The 22,712-nt window shown below is 42.6% G+C and overlaps 1 protein-coding gene across 1 annotated transcript in view; it reads left to right on the forward strand.

The window, feature by feature from the left end:
- Positions 1–669: 669 nt before the first annotated feature.
- The window catches only part of SGK3 (serum/glucocorticoid regulated kinase family member 3), a 62,745-nt gene continuing 40,702 nt past the window's right edge, over positions 670–22,712 (forward strand). The window contains exon 1 of the mRNA XM_074577175.1: positions 670–805. The gene's annotated coding sequence lies outside the window, so the exon portion shown is untranslated. The remainder of the gene's footprint in view (positions 806–22,712) is intronic.

Below are 22,712 nucleotides of genomic sequence, written 5' to 3' on the forward strand. Positions count from 1 at the left end.
CACAGAAGAAGCAGCCAGAAAAGAGACAACAAATGTTGCTTGAGACAAACTGATAACTCTATTTTTACCACATCCTGCCGTAAGAAACGATGACTGAAAGTGACTATAGAAGAAAAAAGGCAAAATGATGCCTAGCAGACAGAAGGATGCTTCTGCACCCTCGCTAATGTCTCCAGTATCTCTTTCCTCCAATTCAGCCTGATTAATTAATTTTTCTCGCTGGCCAGATGCATGAAATCCTGGCATCGAAACCCCATTTTAGCTTCCTGTGCCCGGGCGTGCCAGCTCTGCGCTTGGCAGAGCGACCCAGCTTTATGGAGGCTGATATTTAGGAATAATGGTCTCTGCGAAGGCACCGCAGCCTCACCCCTGGCAATCCCGCTCCCCAGCCCTCCGCTGTGCGCCGGACCGCGTCCGCCGGGATTATCCGCCGCTTTAACCGCAGGATCCCGGTAATCCGGCCTTGGCTCTCTTATCCCAGCGCTGGCCGGCAGCCGCGGGCTCTGCCCCTCTCTCCCCCGGGCCGCGGGGCCCTCGGCGGGAGCGGGGCCGGGGACAGGCCGGAGCGGAACGGGCCTGGGGCCGGCGGCGGCCGCGAGTCCCCGCCTGACCCCGCCGCCGGTGGGGGGGCGCGGGGCGGGGCGGGGCGGGCGGCGGCGGCCGCGGCACCGAGCGCGGCCCCGGTCGGGGGGAGCCGCCGCGGGCGGGAGCCCGGCGGGAGGAGCGCGGCTGACGCGGCAGGAGGAAGAGGCCGCTCGGGCGGGCGGACGGACAGACGGAGGGACGGACGCCCCCCGGCCGGCAGGTACGCGGGGTGCGGGTGGCGGTGGCTTGGGGACAGCTACGGGCACGTCGAAGAGGGGCCGCCCGGAGCCACCCGCGGTTCACCGGCCGTGGGGACGCGGGCACCGGGCTGTTTTGCCTGCCTGTTGTTGCAGCCCGAAGGACGTAGGTGTGTTTTTCTGGCGTCCCCAGCGGTGCCTGCGGAGGGTGTTCGGCGCGGACCCCCCTCCCCGCCCGCGGGACACACACACGCTGAAGTGTCCGCGCAGGACGCGGCGGCCCCGCGTGGGCGTGCGGCTCCGGCGGCGGGTCCGGCGGCGGCCCGGGGCAAAGTGCTGGCGGATGAATAAACAAGCAACTGTGGAGAAACTTCTGCTTTTTTTTTTTTTTTTTTTCTTTTCCCCCAGCTCTAACAGTGATAGATCTTATATCTGCAAAAAAGTCGCAAAGTCGTTCTGCATTTCGCTCGCCTTTTTTTTCTTCCCACCCTTCTCCAGCAGCGTTACTTGCCCCTGCCCTAATGTTTTTATCCGATACTGCGTGCATGTGAAGTTTTACATGTGATGCTTTACTTTCCGTGGCTGGCTGGGTTTGGGAGGGTTTGATTTCTGGGTTTTAACTACAGACGCCGCCAAACTCCATTTCAGTTCCGCTGCTCTACTTAATTCCAATATAGACAGGGATGCTCAGCATCCCTGTCAGCAGACATTTAAGAGGTGAGGCGTGGGTTGACATTTACATTTCGAGCAGTTGAAAGAACCCTTTCCCCCTGCCGCCATAGTGTGGGGAGACCCCGGTTCGCTTTGCAGAGGAAAGGCGGTTAACGCGGTTCAGGTCTGCCATCGCTCTCTCTAGTGGTCTCTGTGCCAGAGGCAAGGGCCGGAATTGCCTCTTTACCCCTTTAAACACCTTCAGTATGACAGAAGGTTGGACGCAGGGAGAAAATTAAAGTAACGTTTTCTCCTCCCCTGCAGAAGGAGTTGCAGAGCATTGGTACTTTCTGCACAGGTCTTTTACGGGGAAGGTAAAATTCTGACGTGGACTTCTGACAGGATTTGCATTAGGGAGAGAACTAGTGGAGCTTGAAGGAGTGTCCCACAACATTCACCTGCCTCACTCAGTATTTGATGGATGTCTTTGGCTCTGTTCTTTCGTGAGTATTGGTCAGAGCTCCTTGGCTTCCCTTTCCTGAGATTTATGTGATCCTGCAGAGCTGTTTTTTGTCTGAATTCTTCCAGGCTGTTTCCCTTAATTTTTGGGAGTGTATGAAGAGCAGGAGTGTGCGCTTCTTGGCAGCAAAAAACAGTTAGTGATCTCTATTATTTCTCTCTAGTAAGTGCTTCAGCCTCTTTGTTACGCGCTCTGAGCGTTGAAATAGCATTGACATTTATATTGGACACTCAAAATAGATGCTGACAGCCCTTGCATTTAATTTCTTTCATGCTAAATCTTGTAAATTCAGCATCTATTGTTATCTTAAAAGAGGATTAAAGATTTCTTGAGGGGAATGAGAGTTAGGCAGACTGGTGTGTAGATGGGCTGCATCCAGAGTACCGCAAGATTTGTCACATTGTTCGGAGGGGATCTTAATTCTGATAGTCAACAACTGGTAGGAGTTGTTGCTTTTTATTATTGCTCTCTGCATTTTCATTCTCTAAGGACAAGTAGCTTTCTAAGAAGCCTGTCAAAGCTGGATGCACAAGTCTCATTCAGCAGAGGTCTTCAAAGAACCTACGGGGGACATTAGTTGGGCGGTTCCTAGCCCACTCTCCTTATAAAATAATGTATTGCAGGGAGCTAGTCGTTGAAGTTTTAAGATGTGGGCACTTTAAAATTACTAGTCTGTTCAGTTTTTGACTTGTTTAAAGTCAATCCACAAGTAGGTGGATAATTTGACTGTAACGGCATGTGTTTAAAATAGCGATTGCTGGGTTTTAATATGCAGAATTGTTTCAGCCTAGCTAGCTGGAGTAGCTGCAAGCCTCCAAAGCTGACTTGACCCAGCAACAAGATATTTGAATAGGGTACATTGAGAGCCAAAAATAAAGTATATTAAATAAAATGTCACAGGTATTAACAAATAAAAATAGATGCAAAGCAGCTCTTGTCTCCCCTGGGATCTGGGATTTATGATGGAAATCATCTGTCATTTTATAATGCCATGCATGCTAATTGCAGGTTCAATCATCACTGTGTAAGAGGGTATGTCAAATCTTATTTTCCATCCCATCTATACAGGATAAGCTTCTAATAAGCTGTGATCCTTCAGCCACATCCACATCAGCTCTCTCCTGGGTTACCCTGCCTATATCCCAGATCATTTTCCAGATGGTTTCAGTTTTATAATTTGCATGCAAGTACTAGGGCATTTTTGTCCCATGGCTACAAGCCATTTTATACACAGATGCCCAGCATTTCTGCACATAAATTGAGATCAGATGACACATATTTGTAATTGTAAATGAATATTTATTTTCGGCTGTCTAATTTGTCATTTAGAAAAATGTTATTTTTAAGGAGTGAGCACTCTCCAAAAGAAAAGTCACTCGTTGGTTTTGCCACTTAATTTTTGGATGCTCATAAGTCATCGAAGACTTACACTGCCATGAATATTCTTTTCTGTAGACCAAGGAACTAGAAACTAGCATAAGTCATCTATGTATTTATATAGACTGAGATGTAGTAAAGCAATATGTTGTTTTTATTTGAAGTTAGCACTTCGAGTGTTTATATTGAAGGATTCATTTTGTTCTAGTTTAAGTAGTATCCATATGTTAAAGTAACCTGCAAAGCAAACACTTACGCTTTCCAAAGTAGAACTGAAGGGCTTCAGCATATTGTAAGAACATTTTAAAATGTGTTAATCAGGTTCCTGCTTGCATTCCTAATTCTCAAACAGAATTTATCCCCCCAAGCCTTCCAAATCACCTAACACAGTGTCTGCCTGACTCTGAAAGTGTCTTAAATGTATTGAATCTCCCTCTTTAAGCAGAAAGTTCTTAAGCGCCTTATCTAGAGCTGTTGTAGCTGAGCATCAAAGCCCTTAGGAGATCAAGAAACTAGGACACCTGGCAAGCACACTGTAAACACACATGCTGATTGGATTGGTTGCGTCTTGAAATGCAGTGGTATGGGCTTTCTTTTTAAAACATCACCAGAAGAGGAGCCAGTGCTCGCCTTTCCCTGAGAGCCGGTGGTGGTGGGACTTGTCTGAAGAGTAGACTGGGTTTTAGGAGTTGAAACCTGGGCTCCTGATCCCTGCAGCCAAGGGGTTCAAGCCCACATCTTCCCCCACCTCCACAGCTGTTGCCCAGGCTGGAGTGAGTGGGAGGCCACACTTCTCTCCTCGTGTTTAACCTGGGACTTCTTGTGGAAGATGCAGCAGGTCGCCTGAGGCTGACCTGAAGGAGCACCAGCAAGAGTCGGGTTCCTGCTGGTGTGTTCCTGCAGTTTGTGGGTTCTCCTGGGAGGAGGGCTGGGATCTAGTGCTTGGTTGCTGATGAGGAGATTCTTATCAGAGGTGGGAATTTCCACAACATCCTCCATGTTTCAAGAGAGGAGCAACACTTGCCTAGTTGCTCTAGAGAAAACTGTGTCCAGGAGAAGAATGGTCTCTGAGCTCTGGCGTAGGTGGTGACAGCTGTTTGTAGTCCTGGTTTAGTTTAAGCCCTGAAGTTGAAGTGGGGAGAGCATCCCATATTTCCTTTCCAGGGCAGAAATATTCATCCTAGGCCACCTCTCTCTCGTGGTCTAGCTGTGTGGTCGTAGGTGCCGGCCTGGCAGTTCTGTATTATGCAGGTGTTCAGTTCTTGTCACAACTGATCCAGTCCACTGGTTGGGGTGTCTGTGACCTGACCTGTAACTCCATTCCCTCACCCAGCTCTGCGGTGAGAGTTGTCTTCCCTGGCCTTTAGCAAAGGAAGAAGTAAGGTTGTATCTTCACGTGATCTTATCGCTTGGTACTTTCAGACACCCTGTGAGCGTCACCTGACAAGGAAATTCCTCATTCCCTCATATTTGGAAAGCTTTGCTTTGGTACTACAGCGTTTCTTTCTTCTAGCACAGGAAAGGACCTGGGCGGGGGTGGGGGGGAGGGGAGTGTGGTGTGGATAAGTGAGACTGGTGTCTAAATTTATTTAAAAGCTCCTTTATTTAAAGAGATACCACATCTTATTTTTTGGCAGTCATTTGAAACTCCGAGGGCGACTGGCAAGCCGCTAGTGCTAACTGCCTTGCCAAATGCTGTTGCAAAATACTGCTACTGCAGAAGTTGGGTAACTTTACAGACCGTTACGTTTCTCTTGGAGTAAACCAAAGGGGTGCCAACTTCTGATCCTTTGCCTCTGCTGAGAAGCAAGACCGGCACGTTTCCAGCTGTTTCCGAGGCACCAGCTTTGCTGCTGCCGTCTCTTCTACTTCTTGCAGTCAGTTTTCCTTCAACAGTACTTCTCCATCTCTTGTTCGCTGTTGCGAAGTAACTGAAGAACCAGAACTATTTAAAACTTTTTCATTTTATTGTTAATTGCATCAAAAGAGATTTGCAGTGCCTCATGGAGTTATACCTCATATTTGAGTGTTTGTTGAACAACGGTGGAATTGAAGTCACTCCCAAAGTATTTACATTAATCTAATTAATAGAGGATACAAAATCGGATATCTAAATATTTGCCAACTGTGGGTCAATTTTTGAGGTCTTGTAACTTTTCTGTTTGCTGTTAAAATAAGGCACCGGTTGGAAACACAGTTCTTATTTTTCAGAAACTATCTGTATGGCTGTTTCAGGGCTTTGCACCATTAGTCTTTGCTCAAATTGGTATTTTAATGAGAAATTGTGCAGGGGGGGGACTTGTGAGGATTATTGTCCTGTGATGTTGCATATAACATTGCGTCACAGTGACATTTTTGGATTCAGCTCGGAAGATTCACTGAAGGGGTAAGTGGTGCTTGGGGCTAAACATCTTAAATCATGCAGTTACTCAGGTTAGAAGGAACCTTGGGAAGCGTTGAGTGTGATCTCCTGATCCAAAAAGGGTTAAGTGCCCTGAGTTCAGGCAGGGTTGCTCAGGGCTTTGTCGAGCTGGGTTTTGAAAACCTCCAAAGGCAGAGGCTCCACAGCCCCTCTGGGCAACCTGTCCTAGTGGTCAATTATCCTTGTAAGGATTTCCTTTCCATTTCCTTTCGATTTCCTTTCTCGTGCAATGCACCGCAAGCAAAGAGTCTGTCTCTGTCTTCTCAGTAACCTTCTCAAAGGCATGGGGAGGCTGCTGCGAGGTACCCATGAAGCCTCCTCTTCTCAAGGCTAAGTGAGTCCAGCGCCTCCGACTCACCTTGACTGTCTGTCTTCTGGCTTCTTCCATGCCCTGTGTAGTTCCTGCTTAAGTGCAGGAATGTCAGACATATGCCTTTAAATGTGAATGTACTCAGTCCACAGGACTCTGACAGAAAAAGCATGTATTTAGATTATGATAGTTTAGATTTAGACTTTTTTTTTTTTGGCATCTTAGTGTTAGTTATTTATGAACTGGGATCACTATCAAGCCTTAAAATATGTCTCATACTAAGTTTAGTAAATAAGTAAGGACTGAGCATTCAGAAAATGAATGCTTTTACTTAAATGCTGTGGAATTTCCAGTTTATGGTATGTGTTTTGCTTTAACGTTGGGAAGAGCATGGAATAGGGATGGGAGGTAATTAAAGAAAAAAGTAACTTTTGTATTCCCTTTGGATGGGATTTAACCATACCTTGCAAAAGCAAGTTGCATTAAGTCTACGAGTTTGGAATGTTACCAAAAAGTACAAAACGGAGAAAATTTAGAACAGTTCAGAAATAAAAGCTGTCTGGCAAAAGAGCCCAGACTATTAAACGCCTGAAGACAAGTGCATCAAACAACTAGGAAGACTTCTGCTTCCTTGCTGCAGTAGTAATGGTGCATCTTGGTAATATTATAGAAAAAAAAAGAAAAAAGCTATGTTTTCATAAAAGGAAGTAAAAAGAGCATGTAGCATTAAAGAGTACGTAGCAAAGTTTTATGAGAGATAAGAAGGGAAACAGAAGGGGGTTATCTAGAGTCATAGTAGATGCTGACAGCCTAGAATCCCATTTGCCTCCTGCTTTTTTTCCCCCAAATACTAGGCCGTCTTCATTCAAGCATTTCATTTAAGTAATATATCTAATGGTGTTAATCTAATCTCTTGGTACTTATGGTAAATTTCTTGTAAATAAGTAATTTAGCTTGATCAATTGCTCTGACAAGGGATTCTGGATTTTCAGACTATCATGGAAATACTTAAGCAGCACTTTAATATTAAAACATCTAAATTTCACCCCCATCCATCCCAAATCAGCCCTTGGTAAAAGAGTATCTGTTGTCTTTGGAATTGCTGGGTCTTTTTTCTGCCATCCTTCTGTGTTCGGAGCCCTGATTGAAAACATACGGGGTTTCTCTGTCAGGGGACCGCAAAACTGTCCCTTGATGGTGTCCCTTAAGAACCGTGTGATACTTGCAGCAATGACAGAAAACCTGAGCGATTACATTGCTCTGGTAAGAGAGCATGGCCAGTGTGCTCCAAAATGTTCAACCGTCTTAGTGTAAAGTGTTTGTATCAGAAACAAACTGTGCCGTTTCCAATGAGGTTTTACATCTTGTGTATGCGTCCACACATATTATATGTAACTCTAAAGGCATATGCCAGATAGATTGATTTAACTTCACTTTTCTTCAGAATTTTTTGGAGGTTGGCTGCCTCTTTGGTGCGCTTTTCATGTTAACTAATATGTTATGTGGTGGATGAATAGGATTCTTTATAGAATTATCTAAAACCAGGCACTGATTTATTTGAAAACAAAGGGTTTCTTTAGAGCTAAGTTTAAGCTGGCATTGCCATGAATCCTAGAATTATTCTACATTTAAATGAGAGAACAGTGATGCACTTGTGCTTGGGCTTTGAACAGAGCTGTTGACCAGAGACTCGGAGACTGCTGAGCAAATCTTTCTAGGTTCACTTGCCGAAGTTTCCAAGCTGACTTTTCTTATGCAGAAAATGAAAAGCAAAGCTAAAAAGATGCCATAAGTTGCACTAGGCAATTTTTTTGGAGGTATGCAAAATTGTTCTGCAGTGTGTGATCAAAAAAATCTATAAAACCCCAAGTGCTCTGTAGCAATCCGAAGGCGTACTTTTGCTCTTGTTTTGGTTTGGGGTGTGTGGAGTGTAGCGCATAGCAGCTAAACAATACCTCACTTGTTTATAAAAAAAACCTTGGGAAGAAGGGGTGAGAAAGGAGAAAATATTTACAGTAGTTTTCTACCCAATTAAAATCAGAAGGCAGACTGAAAAGGAAAGAGTTCATCTACCGTCCAAGCCAATTAAAAGTAAGTCTTGCTGCTTGGATGGTAATTTACGTATCCAGGGCAATGTAAATGTAAACTGGGAGCTTGACTTAACCTCACCAGTTCAGACGACCTTCAGATTTATGATTCATTTTGTTTCGCTTATGGCATCTGAGTGTTTAAGCACATTTTATGTGAATTGACAGAGGCTATTAGAAATTCATAAAATGTTAAACTTGTGGAGTACTTCACCAGAATGTGTAAATAGAGCCTGTCTTGCAAACATAGCTCTGCAACATGAGCTGGCTGGGATCCTTGGTTAAGATATTCTTATGTTTGATGCCCTCAGCCATTTTTCCCATTGTTTAATTATAAGGGAATAAAAGCAGAATTCTGAAGCTTCTCTCATGTCTTAAAATGTGCCTAGAATTTCTGTGCAAACATTTTAATTGTATTTGTTGATGTTAATTGAGGTTCTTTGGGGTTTTTTTTCCCCCATGTTTCATGTATGTCTGTTTATAAAGAATTAAATTAGAGGTGGAAGGAGGAATCTCATAACACTTACAGGGTTTTAGTCAGAAATGAAACTGTAAACTTGTCAATGTGTGCAAAAATCAGTTTGCTGTTTTACATTGGAGCATCACTTGAAGTGACCTGAAAGAAATTTTATCATCAGCCACGCAGTCAAAGCCCAGATAATTACTCAGGGAAGCATGCTGGATGCGTGATGTGCACAGAGTAAGAAACAAAACAGTCCTTGACAAGGAATCCAAAGGTGCCGAGTATTTCAGAAGCGACAGAGCCATGGTCTCATAAGGAACAGAGAATGGCCTTGCAGCTCAGAATCTAAACAGGCACACACACACACACAGAGACGTGCATAATTTGACCATTCTTTAGGAAAAGAAAGTTGCATCATGAAATTAAAATAAGTTGATAAGAAATGAGGAACTGGCAATGGGAAACTGGAACGTTCTTTGTCTTTGTTACTGCTTTATGACTTGGCAGCTGGAAAAGATTGATGGCTTGGGTGCTTGGCCTTTTGTTTTGGTTCTGCTGTAATTTATATGAGTCAGAAAGTCCCTAGACGTACGTCCTCATTTAAAGAAAAGCAAGAAAGAAAAAGACAGATTATTACCAATGGTATTTTAAAGCAAATGCAGTTGTTAAGTGAAAACATGGTGGTGGTTTCTTACAGTTTATTTACAGACTTACCAGAGATGTCCATATGTCACATCAGATGTCAGTTAAAATGGTCTTGCAACAGTCAGTGTTTCTAGATACCTAATGCTCATTGCTGCAAAGTATTGAGTTCTGTCTAACAGTTGAGGCAAGCAGTGTTGTTCTGGTCTGCTACAGCTGACCTGTCCTGCTTTGCTTTCTGCCATATGGATGCCACTGTTGGTTCCTGGTTTCCTCCGGTTTGGCCTAGGGTGAGTCTGTGTTACCAGATGAGTTCCGTTCAGGAGCCTGCTTTTGAAGTACGTCCCTCACCGCATTTTGCTTCACTTTGCTGTGTGATCTTGGGGAACATGAGCTGGGTTCCTTTCAGATGAAGTCAGACTGGAAGGTGTTCTGCAGGAGTGCTTTTAACACCTACCGACCATGAACGGGTGTCCTGCCCACAGGACCAGCCTAGAGCTGGCCTGAAGCAAAACATGCGAATCCTGCCACGCCAACATGGGTAGCGTGGAGGCTGCATCCTCAACATCAACTGGTTTCCTCTCTGTGGATGTGCTTTTCTTGCACTGCATTACTTGCTAAGGTAGACACTGGAACAAAAACTACAGCAAGGGCAGATGGAAGCACCTGGAGCCTGCCTTTTCTCTTGACTTCAGATGCAACCTCCTAAGTAGCTGCTCATGACGGTGTAACGCCTCTGAAAGGCACTCCCTGCAAATGGCGGTCTCATTTTTCATCTTTCTTCTTCTCAGTTTCCTGCCTGCCACTTGACTTCCCTCAGTGCTTCTCCTCTCTGTGCTTTCAAACCACTTTTCCCTCCCCTCACTTCTTGTTTGCCACCATCTCTTTCCTAGAACGTTGCTCCCAGCCATAAGTCTCAGTCTCAAGAGGTCATTAACTGTCTCTGCCCCAAAGGTGGAATCTGTCTTTTATGAAGAACTGTTTGCCTCAGCTGCTTTCAGAGCTCTTTCCTGGCGGAATCTCTTCCAGTGCTTCACTATGCTTCCATTAATTTATTTTATTTTATTGTCTCCCCTCCTCCAGAGTTTAACCTGAACCTCTTATGTGTACATTTTAAGCTCATTAGGACTTGTCCTATCCATAGCTGACTGAAGAGACAATTCCCTTCTCTTTGTAGTAGTCTTCCAATGTAACAGCTATCCCTTAAGTGCTTTTTTTCCCCCCTGTACTAACAATTAGTCTGTCCATCCCACCTCCCCATAAGTCACATTTTCTAGACTACTTTGCATTCTCATCACTGTTCCCTGGGCCCTCTCTGGTGGGTCCACATCTTTCCTGGGTATTCAGACACCCACAGAGTAAAGTAGAAGGATTTTTTTTGAGTTCAGCAGATTATGTTCAGGCTTTGCACTCCAACGATTCCTTTTTTTTTTTATTTCATATCTCATAGCAATGTTTGTCTTTCTTACAACAGCGTAAGATTTGTCTCTTGCGACCCGCTGTAGTCTCCTGCCTTGTTGTCTCCCATCCTGTATTTCTACATTTGATGTTTCCTGCCTGTGGGCAGTATCTTGTACATAAACCGCTACATTTCACTCCGTCCTTCCAGATCACTATCCTGATGATGATATATTTAACCTTTGTTTCTCACACCCTGAACTAATACTTATTCTTCTGGCATCTGCAGTCTGATTGTTAAAGTATCTTGAGGCAGTTTCGAAGCCTTACTAAAGGAAAGATGTGACATCTGTGGTTTCTCTCCTCCCTATTTGGAAGGCCTGTCAGAGGAAGTTAGCAATGTGATTTAACAAATCTCTTTTGGCTGCAAGTTAAAATTATCTTCCAGGTGCTGCTAATTAATTTGTTCTGGGTTGTTTTCCCCATGAATTTGAAGTTAAACTGACTCATAGGGTCTCTAGTATTCTTACTTGTTATTTTTTGTTGCTTTGATTTGGTTACTTGTTTGTTTTTCTCCATCGTGCACACGTGCACACACTTTCATTCACGTTCTCTCACTCTCTCTCTCTCCCCTGTTCCCCCTGAAATCTTACCTGTCATTGCTATTGTTTATGTTAATCACTGCTTGCATTTGACCCTCTTGGTGAAGACTGATGTCCTAAACATGGTAGCCTTCTGGATGTCATCTCTTACCAGTTTTTCTTTGTGTTGGCTAGGGCAGCAAAGTTTTTCTTGCTCTTGAGCTATAAACTTATTCATAATAAGGATTTGGGTTTTGTTGCTAGCCAGTTTTTTTAATTTGCATTATAATTCTATCTTAACCATGCTGATTCTCACACCTGTGTACTTATGCAGATTTTATACTTACTGCTAGCAATTTGACCATGTTTTCACATTCTGTGTCTGTCTTGACAAATAAATCTTGTGCTACAGCTTCTGCTGCTTATTTTTACAGGGCACAAGCACAGATTATCCTGTTGTATTGTTTCTTGGTGGAAGTGCTGCTGCTTTCTTGTCTCTCCTCTTAGTGGTGTCTCTTGTGAGGTCTTCTCTCTACCTGAGTGTGTTCCCATTTATCTTCGCTACATTTATGAGCTCGCTCTCCTCCCCTTTCATGAGGTTTAGTCAACTTGTCTTCTGAACTGGTTGCTCTCCATTTGTCTAGAAACAAATCGAGAGGATCTGCTGCCTTCTGTATTTTCTCCGTTTTTTAATTTAAAAATTGCTGCTTTTGAAATAAAAGAAGTTTGAGTCTAAACAACGATAAAGCTTAATGTCAATTCATGGGCCTTTGCTCCTGATATCGTGTGGCTATCAAGATACCACATGTTGTTGGACTCCCATTTCAGGCTTTTCTGTTTTATTTCCAAGTTGCTAGATTTGAGATATCAAACAAATTTTAGATTTGAGATACCTAAAATGTAGATTTGAGATATCAAACAAATAACCCTGGTGCTGCTAGCTATTTTTTTATGGCTTGGTCGTCGTTTAAACTGATTAGCCCTGTTAGTGCAAATGGCTTGTTCTTGCAACGCTTCGGACTCTGCCAACTGCCTGCCGCGCGTTGTCTGTCATTGTGCCCAGTGCCAGGGGATCTACCACGGTGGGAAATATCAGTTTAAAAAATAAAAGAGAGGGCTGTGCTTTCATATTTACAGAATCACAGAATAGTTTGGGTTGGAAGGGACCTTAATGATAATCTAGTCTAACGCTGTCTCCGTTTCTGGTCTGTAACAGGAGCCCATCCATGGTGGGTCCAGATTTCATTCCACAAGTTGTTGATACCATACAAGGGTCAGATGCTGGATCCAAATTCTTCCAACTGTGGATTTATTTCTACTGCTTGTTAACAGCAGTGAAAGTAAAAAATTTTAACAGAACCACTTCATTAGAATGAGCACTTGTGTGTCTTGAGTGACCTCGGCAATTAACTGTAAATGCCTACCCCTTGCTGTTCTGAAAGGGGAATGCTGTACCGCATGCCGCTCACAGGGAGAGAGAACCGAGCCTTTGCATGTTCACCCTTAGTGACACCAACAACGCTAAAAGCTTACTGTTGACTGTCTTCAAATGCAGGGTGAGTGAAAAAGGCAGAAAGGTGCTCCCACCCCCGGCTACAGGAAGCCAGTCTGTGCAGCGTTTTCTTTGAATTAAAGCTGCGACATGTGCTGACGCTATTTAAAAAAAAAAAAAAAGGCATCTGGTTGTCCTGACCAGGGGCTTAAGAGCTAGGAATAGAAAGATTTTGAAACTTTGAAGGATTACTATGTAGTCTCTTGAGCATGATAAGAGGGGTGTGTGCAATAATACATATCTGTATGTATAAATTTACGTAGTTATCTTGGTCATCGGCAGCTGGTAGCACTCGAAACTGCATCATGTCCACATTATGCTGGATGTCTTGCACAAAATTAATAAAGGTCACCTCTTTTCCAAAGAACTCTGCTCTGGCTTTGATCCCTGGCTGGTGAGATAAGACAAGTCACAGCTGCAGCGTGAACAGGATCCTGAGCAGAGCGGGTGACAGTGGCACTGAGTGTGGGGACAGCAGGGGGAGAGGGGTTGTGAGCGAGGAGCTGCACCTCTTGAGGGCTGAAACCCTGCAGGTTTCCTCGTGTGAGGCCAAGTTACAGAGAACGGGCAAGCGGAGAGGCAGGATGTAACAGGGTAGACAGATGTTATCCTCCCAGTGAAGGTAAATGAGAAAGATGATACAACAAAAATGGGAAGATATTCTTTTTCATTGCCTACTATTTGATATTACTGTTTGCGGAGCATGTGCAACTGCCTCTAACCTTTTTTCTTGTGCTGATGAAGGAGGTGCCCAAAATAAAACATTATTTAGAGTTTAATATAATAATTAAGTAGGCAAAGCTCTGCCAGCTTGTCCTTGAAACTGCTTTTTTATGTTTCTGTCTCCTTTTCTTCCACTTGCACAAACATTTCCAGAACCAATAAGACTTACTGTGATTTTGATGGTAATTTATTTGCAGCCCTTCCTACCCTGTGCCTAATTAGAGATCAGTTTTAGGAAACTAATTGACTGAGCATATTGACACGTGCACCCAGACACTCCTAGGGAGCTCCGGTCTTGCTGGGGTTGCAAATGGTCTTCCAAACATCTGTATGTAACCTGGGGGCTCTGCTGTTGCTCTACACAGATGAGCAATCAATGTTACGGGGCGCTAGAGAATTAGAGCTAGGCTGCTTTTGGAAGAAAGTTAGAAGTAGAGTATTTTTTCCTAGCTGAGTGAAAAGGCTGTCCTTTGCAAGTAATCTTCCTCCACTGTGGGATAATGAATAAGACGCGCTGGGAGTGTGCAAGACTTGAGATCTCTTCCTAGTTCTACTGCTAAAACTTCCCTCGTGCCTTGGTTGAATTTTTAAGTCTGTGTTGCAGGCACATTTTTATTGCTGTTTTCATGTTTTACAATGTAGCAGGTCTTAATTTTATCATTCACTGGAATCTGAATAGTCTTGGCCAGGAAAATGCTGCTACTGACAAAGAAAATACTACTTACTCCATTTATTGGGATTCAGACCTTGGTTTATTTATTTATTCTCCTTAGCCAATATCTGTGATGTTGTTTGCTTCTTTAATCTGGCTGCCTTCCAAATTTGTGATACATTCTGTGGCAACAGAATTAACCACAGACTGGTGTCAGACCTATTTTCTTTTTAAGGCTCTTCAGTAAATTGACTGTTGAAATTTTCAGCTCTGGGTGGATTATCTGTCAGTATTTGAAAACTTTTAAAATGTAAGATGAGTTATGTGTTCAGAAGACACTGGCAAGTATTTTCTGAAATGACTTTTTGCTAGTATCTGATTTACTTTTCTTCATAGTAAATTCCCCCCCCATATGCTTGTATATATATTTTTTTTTTCCTTGCAAAAGAAAATCTCCATATAATTTGTTGTTGTTGTTATAAAGTAGAGGAGTGCGGGTTCTGTGTGTTTTCCTCTCCCTTCCCCTAGACACTACAGGAAGTCATGGGCTTTGCCCTCAACTTTCCTGGACATGCAGTAAAGCAAGACTTCGTATTCTCCCATGTAAATTAAATAACTAATCCTCACATCTTCTTGTTTACATATTCCCACAATTGTAGCATCCACGCAGGTATAGTTTGACTCTGCACCTGCCCACCATATTACTGCTTTCCAACTTACATTTATGTGAAATGTCCAAACTGTCTTTCCCTTTGGTGTTAGCTTAGTGTCTTGTTTGTTCTCTTTTTTGTCTCCTTCAGCCTCTGGTCCTTTTCTTAGTCGATAGAAACTCTACTGTCACTCCATTATCCCATAAAAGTGTTAAGCTGCTCTGGCTTTTGTGACTTGAGGCATCCCTCCCAAAAAAACAGATTTTAAAATATGGTGCTAGTTTTAACTGTGCAAGTTCACAATGAATGTAATAAAATGTACATGAAAAGCTTTATTATTGAGCTATTATGCATGTAGGAACACTGGAGACAGGAATCAGCAGTATAAACAGCCATCTTGCTTGCTCTGACTTTAAAAGGATTAAGTAAAAAAATGTTTTTGTGCTCAGTACTTCTGCATTTCTCTTCTCAAAATTAGGCATTATTCTCCTAAGAGTGAGAAATAAACAGTGCTTGTATTTTCTGATTTTGAAGACACTTCTGAATGAATCAGTGGAGGCAGACGGGTGAAGGAATGAAAATACCCATAATTACCCTGACTTTATTTTAACGGAGGTATGTGGTGAGGACCCGTTGGCTGGACATGTTGCCACCATCGTGGAGGTGACCACACCAGCAGCGCGGGCGTTCCCTGTGGCTCTGGTGTACTAAAGACTGCATAAATTGGTGGCAAACAAAGGGAAAAAAATGAGCAGCGTAGGCCTGGGAGAACCGCACTTATATAAAGGTGAACGATGAAACATTATTTCTGAAGTGGGTATTTTGAAGGGCTGTTACCGCAACACTTTTTATATAAATGAAGGGTACATTTGAATCGGAAGCAATTTGGTGTAGAAACCTGCTAGTGACTCATCCCAAACCTGAGGGGAAACAGAGCTAGTGAGACACAGAGAGACTTTTGAGCGCTTACATGGTATCTGCTTCAGACTAAAGTTAAATTTTCATCAGTTAATCCAAGAGTGGGAAGGTATTAGCACCGCTCGTATTAGCATCTGCTAGCGTGGTGCATATTCCAGTTTGGGTACCTTCGTCACCCTTGCAATTGCATCCCCACAGAGGCTGAGTATTTGTCATTTCCTGAACATTGTACAGATTCTGTACAGCTCCTGTATTTTACTACCAATGCAGTAACAACGTATTTATGAAATGCTTCAGTTCATGAGATGTACGTCTCCAGTTCTCATGGCTTTACAAAATTCCTTATCTTCTTTCTAGAACAAAATTTTTTCTCTGCTTAATTCGAAGATTTATAAAAACATTTAATGAATCAGGTTGACACAAAGATTGCCATGTAATTAGAAAACTTTGGCATTGTGCTCTTTTGTGTTCTTATGCAAGCTTAAAATTGCGCTGTCATGTACAAAAATTACTTTAATTTGTACAGCATTGTTGGAGAAAACTGTAGTTGGAATAAGACTTATTCTTGATCTCACTCTTTATAGAAGGAAAACAGAGTAGCTTCCATTTGTGTGCAGGAACATTTTCATATGAAACATTTGACTGATTTGAACAATGACTGCAAGAAAATACTATATCTTTTAAATAATCTGGTTCTTATTGTCCCTTTAAAATGGCTGTATGTACATCAAAGCTAAATGTCAATAGATACAATTTTGTGACAACTTCTCCTGCTTAGTATTCATGTTCCATGCTGTAACCTACAATATCTTTCCTTGTTCTCTGTGGTCATTGCCACCAAACACCGTAACTAGCATCAAAAAATTGCTGGCCTGAAAGATTAAATACTGCCATGTTCCTTTTTAATATTGCATAATGGAACGGTGGTCTTGATTTAATATCAAGGTTAGAGGGATTTATTTAATTGCTGCGTATGCTTCATACTCAGATTTACAATATTCCATTAACTAGCTTCTGCTAGATTGCCATGTTATAAAAAGAAAGCTATATTAAAGAAAAATTTAGTTTAGTAGAGTCCAAAAGTTGATCATCTGTCCTTTGTCACTGCTTGTTCTTGGACATCCTGTGTTGTATTGGTTTTACCTGGTATAAGAGGACAGGATGTATCTTTATATACGTCTACTGCTGACGTATCTTTATATAAATCTATTGCTGAAACTCACTAAATAGTTCAGAGCCACATACGATCTTAAAACACTGACCCACACCTCCTAGGACTGAAAATGTGAGTATTTGTGCTTGGAGAACAAAAGCCAGACTCTGTAGTTGGTAGATGGAAATACGTCTTCTCTGTGGGTTGGGAGTAGGTTGGGCATGTGGTGAACATGAGGAAATGGCTAGATAAAGAAGTAAACAAAGTAAGGGCAGCAAATAATAAACTCTTACAATATTTTGCTTAAATCTTCGTCCTCTTTGGATTATGACATACAGCTTCTTGCTCTGGTGGTGGGGTTTTTTAATTGTTGCTACCTTTTTTCTACTCCAAGTTGGTGTGTAACAGTTGCTCTAGTGGCGTGCACGTGTCTTTTGACATGAACAGTTTGTTAGAAGTATTAATAGAATGGCAAACACAAATCTGGTCTATTCTGTAGATCCTAGGCTGCCTTTAAAATACTGGCATTTTGGAAAAAGGCTGTGAGCCTTTTGTGAGGGGGGACATACCCCCCCAAACCAAGCCCTTGTTTAGTTTCATTTGAATAGAATACCACTGAAGAGCTTGGAAATGCAAATATGGTGCTTGTGTTCTTGCTCATCTCTACAGTCTGAGGAAGAACTGACATTCTGGGTAGACCCCACCTACATAACATTGTGTGCCAGAGCCCTTGTTTACCAAAGCGTGTTTGTCCACCCCAGCCTTTATTTGCAATTCTAGTAGAACGTGCTGTAGCTGGGATTCCGGAGGCTGAATTAAGAAACATCCATGCAGAATTACTACTTAGAGAGCTTTTTTACTTTTATACTTAGCTTAGCTTTGGTATACCTTCCTGCACAAACTGCTCAGATCTCCTGCAAACTTAGACACTTGCCCTGTTTTATAGAACTGTATTTATAAACTGAATTCCAAAGAGTCTTTTTTAAGAGCAAAATGCAGGTCTTACCGTACTATCAGTTGGGAGGTTTTTGAGCAACTTACACTTTATGAGCTGTATTGGATAACTTCAGCTTCACAGTGTTTAACAGTGCAGTAGTTTATTACTGTGTTGTACGCGTGTCTGCTGAAACTACTCCCAGAACATGTTAGCGTATACCAGTAAGGTGTATATTTGACATGTCAAGCAAATATGTTGCTATATATCTATAAAGCAGCTGGTTATCTTGGTCCATTTCTTATATATGTATTCACCCGTGTAGGACTTGGTGATAAGTCAGGTCCAATGAACTCCTTTCTCCTCATTTTCTTGGAACCCATGTAAATTTTCCATGCTTCCCTGTCAGCAAGTGGAGGTGGCTTGAGGCAGTATCTACACTGGGCACCTCTAAGATGACTGAAAACTAAGGTAAACTAGGCTATCAGGAGTTTAGCATTGATACTATTATTCTGCTTCTGGGAGCTGAACTAGTTTGTGGAGATGTCGCTTGGAGTGAGTGAGGGTAGGTGCAAGGCAAAAAGACATCTGGGCCCAGTGGGGCAATGAATACGGGTGTACGTCCACGTCCCCTCGGTTAGTGGTGCTGCTTCTACCGACATGGCTGTAGTTGGAAGACGTCTCCTGGTGGAACCCTGCCAGCAAACGCACCGATAAGTGAACAGGGTGTAAACAGCAGGGTTTGGGTCAGAAGTGGTCTTTGGCAGACAGTTCATGTGCACCTCGCCATTGACTTTAAATGCCTTGAATGATAAGGAATTTTTAGAAACTAATCCTAATGTTGTTTGCTTTATAACAAAATACATTGTTCAACTTGCCCTAACTGAAAAAAGTACCCTAAAATGACTGATATGGCAATAATAATACATTTTTATGTACATATGTGAGAAATAAAGAACTTGAGGAGGATGATGTGAGGAAAATAAAGATGCGTATAGGTAAAAAGCAGACATATCACTGCCTGATACTGCTTTTTTGTCTTGAAATCCCTTCATGCATTTGTGCAGTTTCTACCAAAAATTGCTTGCCTATAGCAAATTACCCAGAGGGTTGTTAGTTACAACACAGTGTTTTGCAAAAGGAATGAATTTTCCTAAATACATTTATGAAAGTATACAGAGGCTTCGAGTAATCACAAAATGTAAACAAGCAGAACTCTTGCATTAAGGGAAAAAAGGGTAACTCATGGCCTTACTTGGCTTCATGGTTTCATTTTTTTTCCATCTTTTAAAAGCCTGTCTAACACTTGTCACAATAAGTTGATTTTCATGCATGTGTCTTCTCTAATATTCATGTATTTGGATAAAATGTGAACCTGGTTATGGTATGGATTATAGGTTGGTATCAAGCTCATGAGGGACGTCAGTGCTATGTCTAAGGTACATTCCAGCTTTTCTGCTGTAATGAATCCCTCAGGTTTCCTCCCCACCACCACTCAGCCCATATTGCTCCATTTGCTACCTCCAGATAGTTATGCGTATCAAGTAATTCCCCATGATGAAGTGGTGGCCAGGTCCATAAACTCCCTTTTCTACAGGCTGTTTGCCCATAGTTGTTGCTTGAAAGTTTCCTTCTTGTTGTATAAGACCATATGTGACATAACTGAGCACAAGTTACATGAAGTACAGCCAGAAATCCCTGGCCCATAAGAAAGCAGCTTAGAATATAGTGATCCCTGTGCCTCAGGAAATGAAAATTCTTTGAAGTGGAGTAAAATCCGCGATATAAAAGTGTCCTTTGTGAGGAGAAAGGGAGGCATCTCAGCAAAGTCTCTGGTACCGTGTGAGGAATGAGGGCTATCCTTGGAATGAGATGTGATCTGTAAAACCTGCCGTATGTCTGATTTTCTCCAGAGATGCCTCCTCTTTTCCTCCACTTGGAGGTGGTAGCAGGACATAATCTAACTGTTTGTCTTTGTTTTGGAGCTCTGGATAGCCGGCAGACAAGTAAGAGTGGCCATTCAGCCCAGACTGTAGATGTTACGAAGTCCCGTATAGGTCTGCTGAATGTTCGGAGTACAGCTTCTCGGAAGGACCAGATATATGTGCTGTAGCGTTGACCAATGTATATGTCAATGCGCTGAAGACAGAGGTGCCACTGAACTCCTTGTTAGTGGTACTTTTCCATGTGACAGTTATTCTTGCTCAGAGAAACTCTCAGATGTTGGCTTCATCATCCCAGCGTGTAAATGCATTGCTGAAGAGACTGAGAGCTTCATGTATTTTTAACAAAAACCACAACTGCTCTGAAGAGCGCTGGCAGGGAATCTGATTTTCCAAGGTACACAACAACGTACTTGGCGTACATGTTCCCCTAGGTAGGGATAAACTTGCCTTCTTAATCTTTCAGCTTTACCTATTTTACCTTAACTCATTGTGACACTGCTGCTTTTGGAACAATGCTTGCTTGTGTACCAGTGTTCATCTTTAGTATATGCTTCAATTGATTTAAACTATTTTTTTTCTTAGCTTGTGAAGAATTTCTTTGATCATAGAATCAGAATGTGTTGGGTTGGAAGGGACCTTTAAAGGTCATCTAGTCCAACCTCCCTGCAGTAAGCAGGGACATCTTCAACTAGATCAGGTTGCTCAGAGCCCTGTCCAACCTGACCTTGAATGTCTCCAGGGCTGGGGCATCTACCACCTCTCTGGGCAACCTGTGCCAGCGTTTCACCACCCTCTTCCTTATATCTAAGAATGTGAAGCTGTCATTGATGTGGTGCTGCTATCATTCTTCTGGTCCATGTTGTGCGTACTCCATGATGTTTGTGAAACAATGCAATTTATTACTGTTTTTCTACAGTTTGCGATTATTTTGGTTTGTGGTGTTTGCTATGCTAAGTGTGAGTCCTTGTAGTGTTGTTGTAGATCCTCGTTTTGATCTCCACCAGCCTCTGTGCTCCAGGACACTCCTCTTGTAATACATGGATCACCGTCTTTGTATCTGGAATGCTGGAAAACTATCAATCAGTTCGCTATGACTGTGGTTCAGTGTTGGGAAGCCTCTTTTTACTTTCCAAATTCTTATGCTTTGTCAAGAGATAATAATGAATCTTTCAGTCATACTTCTTTAGGTGGCTTGTGGTAGTTTTGGGTGGTTGGTTGGTTTGTTTGGGAGAAGGCGTTGAAGTGTATGTTCACTACAAATCACTCTCTTAAGTATTCATTTCATTCTTTCAAATTAAAAGACTGTCTCTGTAATCTGAAGACATTTTGTAGTCGATCTAGCGTACAAAAAGAAAGTAGGGAAATAACCATTTCTCCTGCACAGCTCATGTAAAACTGAACCATTATTCAGACTTTGCTAATAAGCACAGGCACGCAGCTATGAAAATGAGTTGAATGAAAGCCATTAATATGCATACATGCATTAAGTGTTACAAAACCAGCTTTGGTAAAGAACAGTTACTTGGTGACACTGTTGCTTGCACATGAACTGTGAGGTTTAAATCTTGTCCAGCTGGTGTTTCTTCCACGGTTTTAACTCTCAGGCTTTCCGCTAAATCACTTTCCCACTGAGAGTTGTCTTATTTCATTTTATCCTTGATAGCCCATGTTTTCTGGTAGTCTCACGTGGCCAGGCAGTCTATCAGAAGACTGTTTTCTCCAGTACATGACTTGGGTGTTGTGCTTTGCAGTGCTGAATGCCTGGTCCCAACTGGCCTATTCCCAAGCCCCTTCAAAGCCCTGTTCCTAAGCAGGCAGTGGGGTATGGACATGGATTAATTAGGTGTATCCAAACAAGAGGCTGGGAAGCAGCATGAGAGTAATTGATCGAAGAGGGTGGGTGCATATCTGTCTTCATACATTTTATGGGGTCTTTGTGGCTGCCAGAATCCCAGGTGTTAGACAATGTTTGCCCTGAGTTTCTGTGCCTGTGTCATTGTGAGGCCCATCCAGTGCTGCCTGATGCTTTCCAAAGGGTGATGTCCTCAATCTGCTCAATGATGTGTAGGCAGATACAACCTGCTTGGAGTTATTTTCTTTGACTAAAACAATTGGCACATGCAAAGTTAAATGCAATGGCTGTCGGTTGTTTCCTGAGTGAAGTTCAGGGCTTTATAGGCTAAAGGCTAACAATAATTACTTAAAAGATCAGCTTATGTCTATTGAAGTGTGATGTTAATGCCTTTTAGAGGGCCTTAAACAGACATGCATTTGGTTTAACTGGAGTTGCTGGTATGCGAGATACTGTCACAGCAGAGTTCTTGCTTCCAGACACCATCTCATCTTAGTGTCCAAACCTGATGACTATCAGTGGTCTGTTCTGAGGCAGGGAGGTTGTGTTGTCCCTGGGAGTGAGGAGTAGGATAGAAAGCTTGGTGTTAAAAGTGATAGGCTAAGATACTCTTTTGAAGATGCAGGAACTGAAACTGAAAGCTGTGGTGTTGGTGTTTGAAGCTGATAGTGAGGTAGTGATTTCAAGGTGTTACTCAATTGACCCACTGTGTTTTAGCAGTAACTAAAAATACTGGACTACCCTTGTCAAGTGGTTTGGGTGGTGCTAGTTGCGTAAATATTTGAATATATACTAAAGTGCCACAGAATATACATATGGAACAGTGTTCACTACCAAAGCCCCTGGCTATGTTTAAACAAGTCATCTGCATTCCTGCTTGTCTTTGTCTTACAGCGTTTTTTATACGTTATGCATCTTACAATGTATTTTTGTCTGTATAGTTCTCAGAACCTAATAGTTCAGATTATTGCTGCCTGCTCATACTCGGCTTGGAGAAACATGTAAAAGGTGCCCTGCATTTCTGTGACCACTTGCACTTGCAGTGGGTTGAGATGGGTCCTTCATTTCTTTTTCCTTTTTTTCTACTTTTCCACCCCTG

Source organism: Larus michahellis, chromosome 2 (assembly GCF_964199755.1).
Source record: "Larus michahellis chromosome 2, bLarMic1.1, whole genome shotgun sequence".
NCBI classification, from domain to species: Eukaryota; Metazoa; Chordata; class Aves; order Charadriiformes; family Laridae; genus Larus; species Larus michahellis.